At 38.5% G+C, this 21,805-nt stretch overlaps 1 long non-coding RNA gene across 1 annotated transcript; it reads left to right on the plus strand.

The window, feature by feature from the left end:
- Positions 1-812: 812 nt before the first annotated feature.
- LOC109248603 (uncharacterized) lies at positions 813-21,657 on the plus strand. Its single transcript, XR_002072138.2, has 3 exons — positions 813-961; positions 2,107-2,209; positions 21,538-21,657. It is a non-coding gene; the product is annotated as an uncharacterized LOC109248603 (long non-coding RNA).
- The last annotated feature ends 148 nt before the right edge of the window (positions 21,658-21,805 follow it).

The following is a 21,805-nucleotide window of genomic DNA, read 5'->3' on the forward strand; positions in this document are numbered from 1 at the left end:
ATACAGGAATATTGCCCAACTCGTCTTGTGACATTTTGAGCATGAGTTGTCATTTTTCTGGGACAATTTGTTATTGAACAAATTAGATTTCCTGAGACCATGGCCATTCTTTTTTTTTTTTGCTGAAGTGGTAATACACTTGCTTAACGTGCTTTAGGTAGCTTTGCCAATCTCTACTATGTTCTGAGAGCTTGAATGAGAATTGTCCAAAGTAAACATAAAGCTCCAAGGTCCTAAAGCAGTATTTCTCCAAGAGACCATAGGCCACATCTGCAGATGGCCCAGGTCCCTGCTGAGTGTCACAGTTCTTAAGACCTCCTGTGTCCTTTCCGCCATGGGAGGGGGGCTTGTAGGAGCTCCTGAGAAGTACATGGATTTTGGAAGTCACGTCTTTTACGTCAAGGTGCACGGCTGCCTCTCAGGAAGGAGTATAACTAACAAAAGTCATCTAGAAGCTACTGAATAATTCAGTAAATCACAACTTTGACCTGGCACCATGACTCTGCCAGAATCAGACTGGAATGTAGGTGAGAAGGGAGTGACAAGGCAGACTTATAGACAGGTAAATAGCAATTCACTCTGAGCCCTGCACTACACATGGGGTGAAATTGGCCAGGAAAATCAGCAGGTTGCCACCTTCCTTACATCATCAGAGTTTGAGTCTCCTGCCATGTTTCTAATCTTCAACTACCACAGAAGGACAACCTCAGTTGCTAGGCGCAGTGGGATGGAGAAGTAGACTCCATTCTGGCTATTAGAGGAGAAGGGGTCTGGCCTTGGATGATTGTCCCCTCCCCGTCATTGGTGGCTGTTTGGGTTCTCCTACCCTCTTCTTCTAGGGTCTCATCTGCCTTCAAGGAGGAGAGGCACAGGGATATGAAGTATGCAACCCGTGGACCCATGTACATGGTTCTGCCTTATTCAAAAAGTGCAATTTTGAAAAACCCACATCAAGGTGAAGGTAATTTGAGCCATTTTATAAGGCAAGTTATTGTCTTTGAAATAACTGATCTAGAGAAATGATCAAATTAGACCCTGTCAGATTAGTCCTTAAAATACATTTAAGAATTAAGTACTGTATTAATGGAGTGGAAAACCCTTTATAACAGGAACAATTGTCACATGCTAGCCTGTTCAGAATGGTCTTCAGTGACTCATATTGGGACAAGTGAGTCGACGGGAATTCATCCATGCCTAACTTATCAAAAGGAGGATGCTTGCCTGGACTTATTTTCTTCTTTGCTATCAGAATTCAAGAATTAAAGTACAATAGCAAGAAATGGGGGCACTTTTAAGGCAACTTAGACCAGTTAAAACAGTGATGTATTTGATGTTGTGGCCAAGAAAGAAATTAAGTTTGTACCAGCGGTAAATCTGTCTAAAGCAAGTATGTACCGGATAGAAGCAAAAGAAGAATAATCAGATCGAAGAAAGAATGAAATATAGGTAAATTTGGAATAATCCTTGTTTTTGAGTTTTAGCTTGACTGGCCTTATTGGTGCTACAGAGATTTTGTTATTTCTAGCTTTTCATATTTCCCAGATGCAATTATCTCATTTAGCCACTGAGTCCACAATAGGGAGATGAATCAGGCAGTAGCAGTCTGGCATCCCCTTCACACCGACCCCATGGGTCTCCTTCTGTGTCTCTGGGGCAGAATGTTCAGGAAGCTGATGGGACCGAAAAGCCATGTAGTGTGGGCCAGTCTGCTTTGCAGTAAAGACTATATTCCTCAGGGAAATTTTGGTTGAGAATAGAACTACAGAGTCTTTATAATGGGAAGACGGGTATTTGAAATCCTGGGTGGACTTGAACAGAAGGACTGCTGCGGAAGGGGTCTGGAGTCAGCTGACGACACAGACTCCATCTTTGGCCCTCCCTCTTGGTCATGCCCGCACCACGACCTCCCTCAGGGCTCTGTGTTCCGGGCCCTTTGGAGGTCCATGAGTGCCCTGGCTGGATGCGGAAAGGCTTGTTCTGATATTCCCTAAAGTGGTGACCAAAGGCACTACTTTAGATAACTAGTAGAGGTGACTGGCACACAGATGACACCACTTTAGGTAGCTACCCTCTGACCTCACCACTGTGCCCCTCGCTCTATTCCAGACGTGGATTAAAGTCCAGACCAGGTGGAGAATAGCTACCCAGCGCTCGGATCACCTGCCACCCAGCCGGCCGGCCAACCCAGCCTGCCAGATGCCTCTTGCCAGTAAGTTACCCTGAATAAAACTGTGTAGACGGTGTGGAGGGGCTTGCTTTGTTTTTCGGTTTTAAAGTGTCTTCTCGGTCTGGAGGATACTTACTGTCCCTCCTCCAGCTTCGAACAGGGTCCTTGCTGCCTGGAGCCTGGTCTACCCGGGGACTTAATGCGACCCCAGAGGTCTGTGTCCTTCCGCCTTTGATACTTACTGGTAAAGCAGTAACGCTGGTGTCAGAAATATCTGTAATCCTCCCCAAATTGCCACAGCAGCTTAAGATTCCCTCACCATGCCACGCGCTGTCATAAATATTAGAAATACAAAGATTAATGTCATATTGCTTGTGTTCCAGAAAGTCACAGTCTTCTGGAGAGCTAAGCACACGATACAATAAAGGATGTATTGGATGAAGGGTAAAATTAAGGAGGACACCTGTCGGGTGAGCCCTGGGTGTTACATTTAAGTGATGAATCACTAAATTACTCCTGAAACATTACTGAAATACCCCTGAAACATTACAAAACAGAACAAAGAGAGAAATAAGTGAGAATGAAGGACAAGAGTGATCATGGGGTAGACGCGAAGAGGAGGACATGGAGATTTGCTTGAGGTAGCTCTGGAAAGAGAACTAGAAACTATTCCAAACTCCTGGAAAAAGAAAAGCCACCACAGAGCATGGCTAGTGTGAAAAGGTCCGAGGAGCTATATGTTGGCAGGCACATAAGCTTGATTGGCCAAGAGGCGAGGGAGGGGCAGGAACCAGAACTTGGATAGCCTCGTAGATTGTGCTGGGCAAGTCGCATGCACTTACCTTGCATGCACTGGAGTGGCCTCAAAGGGTTTTAAGCAGGGGGGAATAAGCATACGTGCCTTTTATTTTGTTATTTTCTTTCATATCCGCATTTTGAAACCTTCCGGTGATGGGGTGTGTGAAAGAAAAATTGGAAACACACCAGACCGGCATTAAGGGGGCCGGCTGGGAGACCAGGGGCAATGACCCATTTGAGCCACCGGGAGGCTTAGGAATGCAAGGGTGCGAGTGAGGGGATACATGAGGAAAGAGATCTAAGCAGTATAACACCAAATGCCAGGATGTAAGAGGCCGTTGCCACCGATCATACTTCAGTGGAATGTATGAACGTGCGTAGGGGGCGGAGGGGTTGGAAGGCAGTGGGCAGAGGAAGAACCCCAATGTTAACTCAGGAGATTGGCCTTGACGTTCGCACTTCCTCCTCTCACCCCAGCTACTCCACTACTTCCTCTCCTCTCGCATCTCAGCCCACTGTCCCCCTGTGGGTCTCCACCCTCAGCGTTCCGCCAAACTGCTTTTGCCAAGGTCATCGAATGCCTCCCTCGTGCTAAAGCAATCTCGCTCACTCTCTATGAGTGCCTCTCAGCAGCATTTCACACCACTGAAATCTCCCTCCGACTACAGCTCAGGTCACGATCTCACAGTTCGTGAGTTCGAGCCCCGCATCAGGCTCTGTGCCGACAGCTTACGGCCGGGAGCCTGCTTTGGATTCTGTGTCTGCCTCTCTCTTTGCCCCTCCACTACTCACGCTCTCTCTCTCTCTCTCTCAAAAATAAATAAACGTTAAAAAATTCAAAAAAACTAAAGTACGCGGGGTGATGATTTGACACACATGTGTTTTGTGAAATGATTACCCCAAGGTTAGTTAACATCTCCATCATTGCACATAATTACCGTGTTGTGTGTGTGCTGAGAATATTTAAGATCTACTCTCTGTGCAACTGTCTAGGATGCAATACAGTATTAACTGTTCTCACCGTGCTGTACCTTCCATCCCCAGAACTGATTCATCTTGGAACTGGATGTTGGCACAGTGTGATCACTACCTCCCCATTTCTCCCAGTCCCCAACCACCGGTAACCACCAGTCTACCCTCTGCTTCTCTGAGTTCTGCTTTTGTTAGATTCCCCAGATAGGCGAAATCACGTGATATTTGTCTTTTTCTGTTTCGCTTACATCACTTAACGTAATGCTTTCAAGGCCCATCCACACTGTTACAAAGAGCAGTATTTCCTTGTTTCTATGTCTGAGAGCCATCCCATTGCATATACACTTAGCCCATTTTCTTCATCCGTCCATCTGTCGATGGACACTTAGATTGTTTCCATGTGTTGGCTCTTGTAAATAATCCTGCGAGAAACATGGGAGAGAAGGTATCGCTTTGGTGTCTTTTCATCTCATTTCCTTTCATTTCCTTCGTTACCTAGAAATGGGATTGCTGGATCTTCTGATGGTTCTATTTTGAAATTTTTTTTTTAATTTTTTTTTAACGTTTATTTATTTTTGAGACCGAGAGAGACAGAGCATGAACGGGGGAGGGGCAGAGAGAGAGGGAGACACAGAACTGGAAGCAGGCTCCAGGCTCTGAGCCATCAGCCCAGAGCCCGACGCGGGGCTCGAACTCACCGTCCGTGAGATCGTGACCTGAGCTGAAGTCGGATGCTCAACCGACTGAGCCACCCAGGCGCCCCTATTTTGAAATTTTTGAAGCAACTTCATACTGTTTTCCATAGTGAGTGCACCAATTTAAATCCCCACAAGGAAATTCCTGATGGTTCCTTTTTTCCCCCCACAACCTCACCACCATTTGTTAGCTGTGATCTTTTTTTATAATATCCATTCTAACAGGTGTAAGGGAATATTTCATTGTGGCTTTAATTTGTATTTCTCTGGAAATTAGTGATGTTGAGCATTTGTTCATGTACCTTCTGGTCACTTGGATGTCTTCTTTGGAAAAAAATGTCTGTTCGGTTCCTCTGCCCTTTTCTAAATCAGATTGGTTTTTTTGCTACGGAGATGTAGAAGTTCTCTCTATATGTTGGATATTTAACTCCTTATGAGATAAATGGTTTGCAAATATTTTCTCCATTCTGTAGGCTGGCTTTACATTTGGTAGAACCCATGCAGAAGTTTTAGTTTGATGTAGGCCCCGCTTAACAACTTTTGCTTTTTATTGCCTTTGTTTTTGGTGTCACATCCAAAAAATCATTGTCAATACCCTTGACAAGAGCTTTTTCCCTATGTTTTCTTCTAGGAGATTTTTTATTTATTTTATTTCATTTATTTTTTATGAATATAATTTATCGTCAAATTGGCTTACCTATGACACCCAGTGCTCATCCCAACAAGTGCCCTCCTCGGTGTCCGTCACCCATTTTCCCTCTCTACCCCCCCATTCACTCTCAGTCTGTTCTCTGTACTTCATAGTCTCTTGTGGTTTGCCTCCCTCCCTCTCTGTTTGTATCTATTTTTTTCCCCATCCCTTCCCCCATGGTCTTCTCTTCAGTTTCTCAAGATCCAAATATGAGTGAAGACATATGATATCTGTCCGTCTCTGACTTATTTCACTCAGCATAATACCTTCCAGTTCCATCCACGTTGCTGCAAATGGCATGATTTCATTCTTTCTCATTGCCAACTAGTATTCCATTATATATATAAACCACAATTTATTTATCTATTCATCAGTTGATGGACATTTAGGCTCTGTCCGTAATTTGGCTATTGTTGAAAGTGCTGATAAACATTGGGGTACAAGTGCCCCTTATGCATCAGCCTTCCTGTATCCCTTGGGTAAATTCCTAGCAGTGCTACTAATGGGTCATAGGGTAGATCTGTTTTTAATTTTTTGAGGAACCTCCACACTGTTTTCCAGAGTGGCTGCGCCAGTTTGCATTCCCAGCAACAGTGCAAGAGGGTTCCCGTTTCTCCACATCCTCACCAGCATCTGTTGTTTCCTGACTTATTATTAATTGTAGCCAGTCTGACTGGTGTGAGGTGGTATCTCAGTGTGGCTTTTATTTGTATGTCCCTGATGATGAGTGACGTTGAACATTTTTTCATGTGTCTGTTGCCCATTTGGATGTCTACTTTGGAAAAGTGTCTTTTGATGCCTTCTGCCCATTTCTTCACTGGATTATTTGTTTTTGGGGTGTTGAGTTTGGTAAGTTCTTTATAGATTTTGAATACTAACCCTTGGTCAGATATGGAGCAAATATCTTTTCCCATTCCATCGGTTACCTTTTAGTTTTGTTGATTGTTTCCTTTGCAGTGCAGAAGCTTTTTATCTTGATGAGGTCCCCAATAGTTCTTTTTGCTTTTAATTTCCTTGCATCTCCTTTGGAGATGTATTGAATAAGAAATTGCTGTGGCTGAGGTCAAAGAGATTGTTGCCTGCTTTCTCTTCTAGGGTTTTGATGGTCTCCTGTCTCACATTTAGCTCTTTCATCCATTTTGAGTTTATTTTTGTGTATTGTGTAAGAAGGGGTCTAGTTTCATCCTTCTGCATGTTGCTGCCCAGTTCTCCCAGCACCATTTGCTAAAGAGATTGTCTTTTTTCCAGTGGATGCTCTTTCCTGCTTTGTCAAAGATTAGTTGGCCATACATTTGTGGGTCTAGTTCTGGGGTTTCCATTCATTCCATTGGTCTATGTGTCTGTTTTTGTGCCAATACCATGCTGTCTTGATAATTACAGCTTTGTAGTAGAGGCTAAAGTCTGGGATTGTGATGCCTCCCACTTTGGTTTTCTTCTTCAATATTACTTCGGCTATTCAGGGTCTTTTGTGGTTCCATACAAATTTTAGGATTGCTTGTTCTAGCTTCAAGAAGAATGCTGGTACAATTTTGATTGGGATTGCATTGAATGTGTAGATTGCTTTGGTAGTATTGATATTTTAACAATATTTTTCTTCCAATCCATGAGCATGGAATGTTTTTCCATTTCTTTGTGTCTTCTTCAATTTCCTTTATAAGCTTTCTATAGTTTTCAGCATACATATCTTTTACATCTTTGGTTAGGTTTATTCCTAGGTATTTTATGGTTCTTGGTGCAATTGTAAATGGGATAAATTTCTTTATTTCTCCTTCTGTTGCTTCATTATTGGTGTATGAAAATGCAACTGATTTCTGTACATTGATTTTGTAATGCAACTGATTTCTGTACATTGATTTTGTACCCTTGCAACTTTACTGAATGCATGTATCAGTTCTAAGAGTCTTTTGGTGGATTCTTTCGGGTTTTCCATGTAGAATATCATGTTACCTGCAAAAGTGAAAGTTTGACTTCTTCTTTGCCAGTTTTGATGCCTTTTATTTCATTTTGTTGTCTGATTGCTGCTGCTAGGACTTCCATCATTATGTTAAACAACAGTGGTGAGAGTGGACATCCCTGTCGTGTTCCTGATTTCAGGGGGAAGCTCTCAGTTTTTCCCCATTGAGGATGATATTAGCTCTGGGTTTTCACATATGGCTTTTATGATGTTTAAGTATGATCCTTTTATCCTGACTTTCTTGAGGGTTTTTATTAAGAAAGGATGTTGTATTTTGTCAAATCCTTTTTTTCTAGGAGTTTTATAATGTTTAAGTCTTGAATCCATTTGAACATTTTTATTTATTTTTGAGAGATAGATACAGAGTGTGAGTGGGGGAGGGTCAGAGAGAGAGACACACACAGAATCTGAAACAGGCTCCAGGCTCTAAGCTGTCAGCACAGAGGCGACCTGGGACTTGAACTCACAAACCGTGAGATCATGACCTGAGCCAAAGTCAGATGCTCAACCAACAGAGCCACCCAGGTGCCCCAGAGTCTTGAATCCATTTTGAATCAATTTATGTAAGTGGTGTAAAATAGGGGTCCAGTTTTATTCTTTTGCATATAATCATCCAACTCTTCCATTATCATTCATTGGAGAGACTATCCTTTCTCCACTGAATATTCTTCGCTCCCTTGTAAATATTATTTGACCATATATACAAGGGTTTATTTCTGGATTCTTGATTCTGTTTCCTTAGTCTATGTGTCTGTTTTTATGCCAATACCATACTGTTTTGATTATTATAGATTTGTAATATATTTTAAAAGCAGACAGTGTGATGCTTTTGTTCTTCTTGCTTAAAATTCCTTTGGCTAGTCTGGGTCTTTTGTGGTCCCATACAAATTTTAGGATTGTTTTCTCTACTTCTATGAAAAATGCCATTGGAATTTTAATAGAAATTACATTGAATCTGTATATGGCTTTGTGTGGTACAATAGGCCCCTCTTACCCATGATTTCACATTCTGCAGTTTCCGTTACCTACAGTCAACCATGGTCTGGAAACAGACAATCTTCCTGACACATCATCAGATGATCAATAGTAACCAAACGCTACATCACAATGCCTATGTCAGTCATCTCACTTCATCTCGTCATACAGGCATTGTTTTATCTCACAGCATCACAAGAAGGATGAGTTACAGTACAATCAGATATTTTGAAAAAGAGAGACCACATTCACATGGCTTATATTACAGTATATTGTTAAAACTGTTCTATGCTGTGACTAGTTATCATTGTTAATCTCTTACTGTGCTTAATTTATAAATTAAACTTTATCATAGGTTTGTATATACAGGAAAAACACAGCATATTTAGGGTTTGGTGCTATCCACAATTTCAGGCATCTACTAGGGGGGTCTTGGAACATATTCCCCACAGATAAGGGGGTAATACCCATTCTACTGTACTGTTATTTAACACTATTTTTCTGATCCATGAACATGAGATGTATTTTCCTTTATTTTATATTTCTTTGATTTCTTTCATCAAAGTCATACAGTTTCAGTGTACAGATTTTTCACCCTTTGGTTAGATTTGTTCCTAGGTATTTTATGTCTTCTTTCTTTTTCAGATAGTTTGTCATTAGTATATAGAAATGCAATTGATTTTTTTATGTTGATTTTGTATCTTTCATGCTTACTGAATTAGTTTAATAGTTCTACTAGGTTTTTGTTGGTTGTGGTGGTGGTGGTGGTGGTTTGGTGGGGTCCTTAGGATTTTCTATACATAAGATCATACCGTCTGAAAACGGAGACAATTTTACTTCTTCCTTTCTGGTTTGGATACTTTTTTCTTTTCTTTTCTTTTCTTTTTTTTTTTTTTTTTTTTTTTTTGCCTAATTTTTTCGGGTTAGGACTAGCATCCTTGTCTTGTTCCTGATCTTAGAGGAAAACTTTTTTTAAGTGTTTATTTATTTTGAGAGAGATAGAGAGGGAGCACGAGTGGGGGAGAGGCAGAGAAAGGAGAGAGAATCACGGGCAGGCTCCACACTGTCAGCACAAAGCCCGATGCAGGGCATGAGATCACAACCATGAGATCTTGACCTGACCCAAAATCAAGAGTAGGACGTTTAACTGACTGAGCCACCCAGACACCCCGAAACTTTTTAACCTTTCACCACTATGTATGATTTTGTTGTTGGCTTGTCCTATGTGGCCTTTATTATGTTGAGGTGTTTCCTTCTATAGCAATTTGTTAAGAATTTTCATTATGAAAATATGTTGAATTTTATCAAATGCTTTTTCTACATCCGTTGAGATGATCATGATTTTTGTCTTTCAGTCTAGTAATGTGGAGTATCACACTAATTGATTTGCAGATGTTGAATCATCCTTGCATCCAATGGATAAATCCCACTTGACCATGGTCTGTGATCCTTTTAATGTGCTGTCGAATTCTGTTTGTTAATATTTTGTTGAGAATTTTTACAGGGATATTGGCTTATAGTTTTCTTTTCTTGCAGTATCCTTGTCTGGATATCAGTGTAATGCTGGCCTTGCAAAATGAGTTTGGTAATATTTCCTTCTGTTCTATTTTTGGAAAGAGTTTGAAAAGGATTGGTGTTAATTTTTTAAATGTTCGGTAGAATTCACCAATGAAAAAATATGGTCCTGGGTTTTCTTTTTTGGGACGTTTTTGATTATGGATTTAATCTCCTTGTTATTGGTCTGTTCAGATTTTCCATTTCTTCATGATTCAGTCTCAGTAGGTAGTATATTTCTAGGAATTTATTCATTTCCTCAAGGTTATTCTTTAAGGTTATCCAAGTCATTGGTGTGGAATTGTTCATAGTCTGTTGTGATCCTTTGTATTTCTCTGATATCACTTTAATGTCTCTTCTTTCATTTCTGATATTACTTATTTTCTCAGTCTTTAAAAGTTTGTCAATTTTGTTTATCTTTTCTTTTTAAACAACCAACTCTTACTTTCACTGATCCTTTCCATTATTTCTCTGGTCTCTATTTCCTTTCTTTCTGCTCTGATCCTTATTTGCTTCCTTTTGCTAGCTTTGGGCTTTGTTTGTTCTTTTTCTACTTTCCTGAGAGGTGCATTTACGTTGTTCATTTTTTCTTAATGTAGGCATTTATCACCACAAATTTCCCTCTTGTAGCTGCTTTTGCTGCATCCCAAAAGTTTTGGTGTGCCGGATTTCCATTGTCATTCCTTTCAAGGTATTTTCAATTTCCCTTTTGATTACTTCTTTGACCCACTGGTTTACCAGGACTGTGTTGTTTTATTTTCATATATTTGTATCGCTTCTTGGCCTTTTGGCTAAGATCAAGTGTATTTTCATATATTTGTGAATTTTCCAGTTTTCTTTTCATTATTGATTTCTAGTTTCATACCATTATGGGAAGAAAAGATACTTAGTATAATTTTGATCTTCATATATCTGCTAAGACTGGTTTTAGACCTAACATATGGTCTATCCTCAAGAATGTTGTGTGTGCGCTGTTTTGCTGGTGGTGGTGAAATGTTTTGTAAATGTCTATTATATCCATTGGTCTAAAGTATAGTTCAAATCTACCATTTCCCTTAATGATTTTCTGTCTGAATGATCTATCCATTGTGAAAGTAGGGTCTTAAAGTCCCCTACTATCGTAATGTCTATTTCTCCCTTACAGATTTTCAGTATTTGCTTAATATATTTAGATGCTCCCATGTTGAATACATATATATTTTCAATTGTTACATCCTCTTGATGAATTGACCCCTTTAGCATTAATTATCTTCTTTATGTACATACATATAATTTTTTCTAGTCATTTCTATGTCCAGTGTGGGGCCTGAACTCATAATCCCGAGATCAGTAGTCATATATTCTAAAACGGAGCTAGCCAGGTGCCCCTTTGCTGTCTTTTATTACAGCTTTTTTAGTTCAAATATATTTGCCTGGGAAAACTATACCAGCCCTAATCTCTTTGTTTCCACTTGCATGGATTATCTTTTTTCAAACCCTTACTGTTAGCCTTTGTGTATTCCTTAAAGCTGATATGAGTCTCTTGTAGGCATCACATAGTTGAGTCTTGTTTTTTTAAATCTATTCAAGCACTTATGCCTTTTGATGGGAGAGTTTAAAATACTTACATTTAGGGTAATTCTTTTACTTTTATTTATTTATTTTTTTAACATTTATTCATTTTCAAGAGACAGAGAGAGAGACAGGGCATGAGCAGGGGAGTGGCGGAGAGGGAGGAAGACACAGAATCCAAAGCAGCTCCAGGCTCTGAGCTGTCACCACAGAGCCTGATACAGGGCTTGAACCCATGAACCATGAGATCATGACCTAAGCCAAAGTCAGTCACTTAACTGACGGAGCCACCCAGATGCCCTTGGATTAATTATTGATAGGTAGGACTTACTAATGCTTTCTTATTGATTATGTTCTGGATGTTTTATAGTTTTCTTGTTCCATTTGTCCTCCTCCTGTCACTATCTTCTTTATGAAAGAATTGACAATTCTGTGAATGCCATAGTGGTATACTTTAATTCCATCCTCTTTATCTTTTATGTATCTCCTGTTGGTGTTCGCTTTGTCATTACCAGGACGCTTACACAAAACATCTTAAAACAGGCTATTTTATGCTGATAACTCAAATTTGATTACATACAGAAACTGTGTTCTTTTACTCCACCCCCACCCATATTTTATATTTTTGGCATAACAATTTACCTCTTTTTAGATTGTGTATCCATTAACAAATTCTTGTTGCTATAGTTATTTTTAATACTTTTGTTTTTTAACTTTCCTGCTAGAGTTAAGTGGTTAACATACCATCATGTTACAGTGTTAAAGTATTCTGAACTTGACTTTATACTTACCTTTGCCAGTGTGTGGTATATTTTTATATGTTTTCACGTTACTAATTAGTATCCTTTCACTTCTGCTTTAAGAATTCCTTTCAGCATTTCTTGTAGGGTGAATCTAGTGGTAATGAACTCCCTCAGCTTTTGTTTCTCTAGGAATATCTTTTTCTCTCCTTTATTTGTGAAAGACAAATTTGCCAGATAAAGTATTCTTGGTTGGCAAGGATTTTATTTTCATTCAGCACTTTGAATATATTATCTCACTTTCTTTAGCCTCTAAGATTTTCTGCTGAGAAATCCAGTGATAGACTTATGGGGAGATTTTTGGTAAGTGACAAGATTCTTTTTTTAAAAAAATGTTTACTGGGGCACCTGGGTGGCTCAGTTGAGCATCCAACTTCAGCTCAGGTCATGATCTCATGGTTCATGAGTTTGAGCCCCACCTTGGACTCATTGCTGTCAGCTTGTCAGCACAGAGCCCACTTCAGATCCTCTGTCCCCCTTTCTCTGTTCCTCTCCCACTTGCACTCTCCCAAATAACAATAATAATAATAATAATAATAATAATAAATTATTTATAATGAGAGAGAGAGAGAGAGAGCATGCATGAGCAGTGGCAGAGAGAGAGGGAGAGAGAGAATCCCAAACAGGTTCCACATTGTCAGCTCAAATCCCAATGTGGGGCTCAAACTCACGAACTGTGAGATCATGACCTGAGCGTAAATCAAGAGTTGGATGCTTAATCAACTGAGCCACCCAGGTGCCCTGGTAAATGACAAAATTCTTTTCTCTTACTGTGTTTAAGATTGATTTTCTCTTTGTTTTGATTTCTGACAGATCTATTATAATTTCTCTTCAAGAAGATCTTTTGGAGTTGAATTATTTGGGGATCTGTGAACTTCTGTAACTGGGATAACCAAATCTCTTTCTATATTTGGAAAGTTTTCAGCCATTATTTCTTTAGATGAGCTTGCTGCCCCCTTTCCGTCTCTTCTACTTCGAGGACTTCAGTAATTCACAGATGACATCCCTTGATGCTATCCTGTAGTTTACATAGGATTTCTTCATTCTTTTTCATTTTTTTCCCCTCTGACTGAATAATTTCAAATATGCTGTCTTCAACTTCACTAATTCTTTCTTCTGCTTGCTCTGTTGTGATAGTGATGCTCACTATTGCATTTTTCTTTTCATTCATTGTATTCTTCAGCTCCAGAATTTGTTTGGCTCTTTTGTGATTTCTGTTTGCTAAACTTTTTATTTTCTATATTCTGAATTTCATTGAATTGCTCTTCTGTGTTTTCTTACAACTCATCGGGCTTCTTTAAAACAGCTATTTTGAGTTCTCTATTGAGTAAATCACAGATCCTATGTCTTTGGGTTGTCTACTGGAAATTTATTATGGTCCTTTAGTGGTGCCACATTATGTAGATTTGCCATGTTCCTTGAAGTCTTGCATTGCTGTCCTTGCATTTGAAATAGTAGTCACCCCTTCCAGTCTCCACTGACTGCCCTCACTGCCCACAGTATTTTTTATGGAAATAAGAAACCCCTTATTCATCATCAAAGAATCCCACAAAACATGGCTTCTGGTCAGGAAAAGCAATTTGCAGCATGAGAAGAGAATGATGGAATTCATTGGTCTTACAATGTACCCTATTACCGAGAAGCTTCTAGTCTGACAGAGCCATTGTATAGCTTCCTGAAGATTCACTATGGTGCAGTGAAAAGACAACATTCTACGAGATGGAACATTATCATAGGGAATATGCTTTGAAATAACACTCAATATACAATGCCATTTCTCTAATTGCCATAATATATGGGTCTGGAGATAAAGAGGTAGATGTGGGAGTGGCTTCTGTCATTATTAAAGGTTATTAAATCCTCACTCCCAGGATTTTTGTTTCTATTTCTATGTATTTGACTCTGATTTAAAGGTTTCACTTCCCAAACAAGGAATGCTTCCACCTGAAGACATAAGAATACAATGGATAAGAAGTAGAAACTGCTATTTGTCCATTTCAGGGTCCTCATGTCTCTGAACTAACAGAAACCAGTTGGGGGAAATTGATTCTGATAACCATGCATGTGAAAAGTTGACTTCTAATATACAATGGTGTCAGAAAATAATATATGGGGAGTGAGATTTTTCTGGAGCATCTCTTACTATTTCCCTGTCTGTAAATAAAAGTTAACACAAAACTGCAACCGAGCAAAGACAAAACCATTAAGAGCTAAGGCCCTTCAGTTATGAAATATCAGATTACTCTGTAAAATAAAAATTCCCTGACTTGGTGGCTGAGGTCCCAGAAAACCATGAGGTTGGAAGTAGGAAAATGAAGTTACGAGTTACCAACTGCAGCCTTGCAACCAATAATAGAAATGAAGATTGTAGCAGCTATGCATATTTTTTCCTTGCTTGTTATCTGTGAGTCTGCATATTTTAAGTATTTTTTCCATCATCCTTCTTTCTGTATTACTTGGTATAAAGGATTTTCATGGTTGTTAACTTTACAATTTAGTCTTTGTGTGATAGAATATTCAGTGGGGTTGTAAATGAGCTAGGAAAGCAATTAACAACACTTAGAAATGCATATGCAGCTGGTGGGATTTTATGTCTCTCTTTTGGGGATACAGGTGATGTCATAGTCCTGTTCACATTGCTATAACAAAATACCACATAGACTGAGTGATTTAAATAGGATATATTAATTTTCTCACAGTTCTGAAGGCTAGAAGTTTATTATCAAGATGTCAGAAAATTCAGTTTATGGTTAATGTTCTTTTTCTGGGCTGTAGATGGCTGCCTTTTACATGTCCTCACATGGCCTTTCCCTGGTGCATGCATGGTGACAAAGAGAGAATCTCTTTCTCTTCCCCCATCAGATTAAGGCCTCACTCTTATGACTTCATTTAACCTTAATTACCTCCTAAAGATCCTATCTCCACAACACAGTTGCACTAGAGACTAGCGTTTTAATATATGAATTTTGAGGGGACACAATTAAGTTCATAGAAAGTATTGCATTTGTACACAGAGCATCTTGTGGGGGAAGAAGCATGAAATTGTTGTTATTGGGAAGTTTAAATAAAATTAAAGAATGTTGCATTGTCAATACCTCTTATAAACTTAGAGGTAAAATCCTTAAAAATTAGTAAATCAAATTCAAGTTAAATGAAAATGATAATTTATCACAAACAATTGGGTTTAGTCCAAGGATATGGGTTGTTTTAACATTTGAGAAGTAAAGATTTCAATTTATTTCATTATTATTATAAAGAAAAAAAAATATATTATATATGGTCATAAGGAACAATACCAATTAATGCATTTGATAAAACTCAATATCTAAGGTCAATACTTTTTGCAAATTAGTAATAGATCGGAACTTCCTAAATCTAATGAAGACTACCAAAAAACTCTACGGTCAACACCATACTTCAAGGTAAGGTAAAAGAAAGCTTCTCCTGTGAGATTGGGAACTTTGTCTAGTTCTCTTACTACTCTTACTACTTAAACTCAACATGGTAACGTGTCCTAGCCAGCACAGTAAGGCAGTAAATAGGCAAGCAAATAAATGAAATAAAGAAAAATTATAACAATTACAATAAAAGATAGAAGTGTTGCTTGCAGATGACACAATCATGCACGTTGAAAATTTAAAATAAATACACAGATAAACAAATTGCAACCTAAATATAGCAAAATCATCAGGTACCCAAGTGTATTCCTTCATACCTGCAATAAACAATTACAAAATATAATTTTAAGTGATTTCGTTCAAAATGGCATCAAGTATATCCAATTTTTAGGAATGAAAAATGTGCAAAACCGTTTCATCAAAAACTAAAGAAAAGTTAGTAAAATTTAAAAAACCTAAGTAAATGGAAGGATGTAAGATGTTAAATGGATTAAAAAGTTGGATTAATAAAGGATCCTGGCTGGCTCAGTCTGTAGAGTGTGCAACTCTTGATCTCTGGGTCATGAGTTCAAGCCCCACATTGGATGTAGATATTACTTCAAAATAAATCTTTAAAAATAAAATAAAAATAAAAACTTGGATTAACGGATTTAAGACTTGTAATTCTGACTGTTAGATTAAAGTTAAGGACATCAGTGCTCCCCAAATTGATCTATAGATTCAAAATGATCCCAATAAAAAATTCTACCAGCTTTCCTCTATATAAAATTTTACAAGCTAATTCTAAATTTTACTTGGAAATGCAAAGGGCCAGTAATATTGAAGAAAATGTTGAAAAGGGGGGGGAAAAACACAGGAGGGATTCATTCTAGTGGATAACAAGATTTTTTTGTAAAGCTACAGTAATTAAGAGAGCATTGTTTTTCTGCAAAGGTAGCCAAATATACCAGAAGATTAGAGCCGAGTCTGTACAACAGCCTGTATACACTTAAATGGATGACTGATTTATGATAAAGGTCACATAGGTCAGCACTATGAGAACAATGACTGTTCAGTAAAATATGTTGGGACAATTGGATATCCAAATATACAAAATGAATCTTGACCCCTAAACCATACCATACACACAGAAAAATCAATTCCAGGTGAGTTGTGGAGATAAATATGAAAGAAAAATATAACACAGATTTATAGTATGACATAGGAAAGGCTTCCTCAATGAGACAAAAGAACACATACAGAAAAAATTGGATAAATGGGGGCTGCATTTAAATGAAGAAATTTTATTTATTGGAAGGCACCGGTGATGAGCGCTGGGTATTGTATGTAAGTGTTGAGTTGCTAAATTCTACACCTGAAACTAATATTACACTATATGTTAACTAACTGGGATTTAAATAAGAACTTGGGGAAAAAAAGAAATTTTATTCATCAAAATACACCATTGTGGAAAAAAAAATACATCACTGTGTATTCATCAAAATACAGCCAAAAAGTAGGACTGTATGTGGGTAACCATGGGCTTAATTTTAGAATATATCTTTTTTTATTTTTTTATTATTTAAAAAAAAAAATTTTTTTTAATGTTTATTTATTTTTTGAGACAGAGCATGAACAGGGGAGGGTCAGAGAGAGAGGGAGACACAGAATCCGAAACAGGCTCCGGGCTCCGAGCTGTCAGCACAGAGCCCGATGTGGGGCTCGAACCCACGGACCGCGAGATCGTGACTTGGGCTGAAGTCAGACTCTCAACCGACTGAGCCACCCAGGTGCCCCGAATATATCTTTTTTTTTTAACTCCCACAAATCCAAAAAAGAGAAGAAAGAAAGAAGAAGAAAGAAGAAAGAAAGAAGAAGAAAGAAGAAAGAAGAAAGAAAGAAAGAAAGAAAGAAAGAAGAGAAGAAAGAAAGAAAGAAGAAGAAAGAACCTAGAAGAAAAATGGAGAAGGGCATTTAGGCATTTGTATGGGAACTCCACAGCTAACCAAATGTCCAGTAAACACATGAAGATATTTAACACCATTAGTAAACAGAAAAATGCAAATTAAAACTATAATGCACTATAGGTTATACTGCACATCAGAAGGGCTAATTTTCTAAACTTAGGAAAAAAAAAAAAAAAACAGGAGAAAGTGTTCACAAGAATGTGTAAGTCCTAGAAGTAGTGTAAAATGGTATAACACTGAAAATCTGTTTAGCTTTTCCTATTAAATTTTGAAATTCACATTCACCGTGTACTGCTAATTTACTATTAGGTATATATGTACAAAATATACATACATATGTAGAAATGCAGAAATATATACAGTATACTAAAAAGAACATACATACCAATGTCATTCATAATAGTCTCAAATTGAAAACCTTACTGACCATTAACAGAATGGATAAACAAATTTTGGTATATTCATATAATGGTAAACTAAAACAATGATAAAAATGAAAGAACTGTTATACTCAGCAACATGGTTAAATCTCAGCAACATTGCATTGAGTGGAAAAATTCATATACAAAAGAGTACATACTAGATAGATAGATAGATTTAGATAGATTGATTTCAAAAACATGCAAAAGTTATCTATGATGCTAAAAGTCAGGATAGAGGTGAGCTTTGGACACACTCGTGAGTTTACTTTCTGTCTTTATATCTCTGTGTCTCTCTTTCTCCGTCTCTCTCTCTCTATACATATATTAATTACATTGGCTTCTGGACATATATCCAAAAGAAATGAAATCACTATATGTATTCTGTTGGGTCTGTTTCTGAACAGTTTTCAGAGTTTGTCCTGGGTTTCTGAAATTGGTTCTCCAATCTGATTACATTTTAAGTCACTAATGACTCTCTTTCCAGTAGTAAAACATCACTGATAGTCCAAGGCATGATGTTGCAATAGAGATACATAAAATACCATCATGGGATACTTATTATCAAATACTTAACAAGAGGTAAGGTTCTGGATAACCATGTGCTTGATACATTTTTTGTCAAACTAACCATTATAATGAGATTGGCTGGTTGTTCCAGTTGCACTGGTCAAAATGGGGAAAGGAAACGATGAGGTCAGGGATTTGATTTCTCAGCTCACGGGCCACCTATAGGACCAGAAAGTCTCTGCCCTGAAGGAATCTCTTATCTCGTGTAGCTGCAGAGGTGAGGCTGCTGAAAATGAAATCCAGCCTCTCCTCCTTTGAGTAGCTGAATTAACAACACAAATTGAATTCCCAAATGTGCACAGTATCTGCTAGTAAAGTGAGGACATTGACCAGGAAGAAATGGAATCCTGGAAATTGGAATGGAGATATATGGGATGATCTTAATGAAGTTTGGAACACTGAAAACCCTACATTCTGTCGAGCCTTCTTAGGACTCTTAACAGTTTGGTTAAGAAATGAAATGAGGGGCGCCTGGGTGGCTCAGTCGGTTAAGTGGCCGACTTCAGCTCAGGTCACGATCTCGCCGTCCGTGAGTTCGAGCCCCGCATCGGGCTCTGGGCTGATGGCTCAGAGCCTGGAGCCTGCTTCCGATTCTGTGTCTCCCTCTCTCTCTGCCCCTCCCCCATTCATTCTCTGTCTCTCTCTGTCTCAAAAATAAATAAAACGTAAAAAAAATTTTTTTTTTAAATAAAAATTAAAAAAAAAAAAAAAGAAATGAAATGAAATATGGTCTACTCTAAATGAAGTGGATATACCAGGACTGTCTTGGTATAGGGTAGTAGAAGAAATCCAAAGGCTTAGAGATATTGGGATGTTAAAGTGGTTTTATCACCTGAAACATACTCGCTCACCCTGGGAGGGTCCAGAAGATACATCTTGCCCCACAGCTGTGAGAAATAAATTTGTGAAGGGAGTCCCAGCATCCCTGAAGAGCTCTGTGATCACTCTTCTCTGTAGGTCAGAGTTACAGTGGCTTCTGGGAAATGAAATAATAATCTCAAAGAGATATTTGAGATGTTTATTGCAGTGTTATTTACAATAATAATGTAATACAACACAATTATACAACTATATAATAATGTAATTATATATTATATATTATAGTTATATATATATATAATATACATATAACATATATATAATAATGTAATTACAATCAGCCATAAAAGAGAAGAAAATCCTGCCATTTGTGACAACATGGGTGGACCTTAAGGGCAGTATGCTAAGTCGAATAAGCTAGACAGATAAAGACAAACACTGTATCATCTCATTTATATGTGGAAGAAAACAGACTGGCTGCCAGGGACTGGTGGCGGGGAATGGCGAGGACGGATGAAATGGGTGAAGGTGGTCAAAGGATACAAACTTCCAACTGTAAGATAAAAAAGTTCTGGGGATGTAATATACAACCATGGTAACTATGGTTAACAATACTATATTGCATATTTTGAAAGTTGCTAAGGGAATAGATTTGAAATGTTGTCTCTACCAAAAAAATTATTGTAACTGTGAGGCGATAGATGTGTTAACCAACCTTATTGTGGTAATCATTTCACAATATATACACATATCAAATCATCGCATTGTCTGTCTTACACAATGTGGAGGTCAATTACATCTCAATAAAACTAGGATGGGAAAAGAAGTTACCGTGGGCACTGCTGCTATTGAATTATGAAACCTAAATGGAATGGGGATAATTGGATCCCAGGGTGGCAGGAGCCAAGTGGTGCACTTAGCTGCCAAAGGCAAGGTGGGCATGGTTACCATAATGGACAACAAAGTAGAATCAGAATAATCTGGTTCACAGAGACCTATGGCATTGGCTAGTTGATCATGCTAGCCCTAGAAGTGAAATAGATGGGGAATCTACTGAACTCTGGACTTGATCTGTATAAGCGGAAGGGTTCTAGGTCAAGTGAACAAAAGTCCAACCTGAATCATAACAGAGTCATGGCTTCCTAGTCAATTCCAGACTTGAGCCAGCTTACATTGCAGATCCAGAACCCCTTGAACGAAGGAAAGGCACCCCCGCTACACTGCCCCCCAATTCTGCTGTTAGTCTTTCTCCCAACCTTCCTCCCGAGGGACACATATCCTTTCACCAGGACGACTGTGCACTGGGGGTAAAAACAACCAAAAGGAAAAAGGAAAAGCTAATTTCTGTCATTTCCCATTTCGCCAATATCCTCTTCTATGATAAAGATGTTTATTGCTCTGTTTGGTTCGTCTGATGGTTTAACACTGTTCTAACAGTATATTTCTACCTCTATTTCTTGATTTATTGACTTTTAAGCAGTGTCCATTAGTGCCCACACTGAAAGGCAAAGGGATGGCTTATTTTTCATTAGCTCTGAGTCTCTCCTCCCTCTACTAAATGTTAGTTGTGTATTATTCTGTCCTCATTTTTCTCCTTGTGGTTATTTTTGTGACAAAATAGCAGAGTCTATTTTGATCCTCAGGGTTAAATAGTAGCCCTGAACTTAATTGGGTTCATACTGTTACCTACCTACCCGAAAAAGGACTTAACTCTAATTTGAGGAATATAGAGCCAATATTTCGGGGAGCGTTTCTTTAAAAAATTTTTTTTACAAAATGCATACCAGTTTGACAATGAAGTCTTAATTGTATTTGCATAGCCGTATTTTGCATTGCCTAACATAAAATTCATAGTCCAGAAGGAATGCAAAAATAAGTAACTCCAGCGTCAAATAAATGATACCTTTTTTATTGCCATTGGTTTCATACCCCGAGGAAAATTTAAGGCAATCTCAATAAATGAGGAAAACTCCTGAAGGTGAATTTGACACTGTTGTGTCAATATTAATTAGCACGTATTAGACAAAGTGGTAATGACACCCAAATAGCTGAGAGAAAAGCTTTGTGTCAATGCCCCAGATCCTCAGATCTGTGAACCAGGTTGCTGAAAAACTGATTTTGTTTACAAGGTGACTTGACAGCTTTTCTCCTCCCAGGAAAGGAATGCCTCTGGCAGGTGGGTGTTGCCAAACAAAACTGACTTTTTCCCACATTCCCCTTCTCCACAGATGTTAATGATACCCAAGACACAGAAAGAAATGGAATCCTGCTGAGAAGTCTGCTTCCCAAGACATTGTGCTAACAGTTTTCAAACTTTACCCAAGCAATGGTTCCCAGGAAAAAAAGCACTTAGAAAGAGCCACAGCATCTGTTTCTGTGGTTTATTAAAGTGGGGATGGGGGGGGGGGGGAGAGGGGGAGGAGCTAAAGCAGTGCTTTCCTTTAAAAAAATTTTTTGGGGCGCCTGGGTGGCTCAGTTGGTTGAGCATCTGACTTC

The sequence above is a fragment of the Panthera pardus genome, unplaced genomic scaffold, assembly GCF_024362965.1.
Source record: "Panthera pardus isolate Hobbes unplaced genomic scaffold, ASM2436296v1 HiC_scaffold_15, whole genome shotgun sequence".
In the NCBI taxonomy this organism is placed as follows: domain Eukaryota; kingdom Metazoa; phylum Chordata; class Mammalia; order Carnivora; family Felidae; genus Panthera; species Panthera pardus.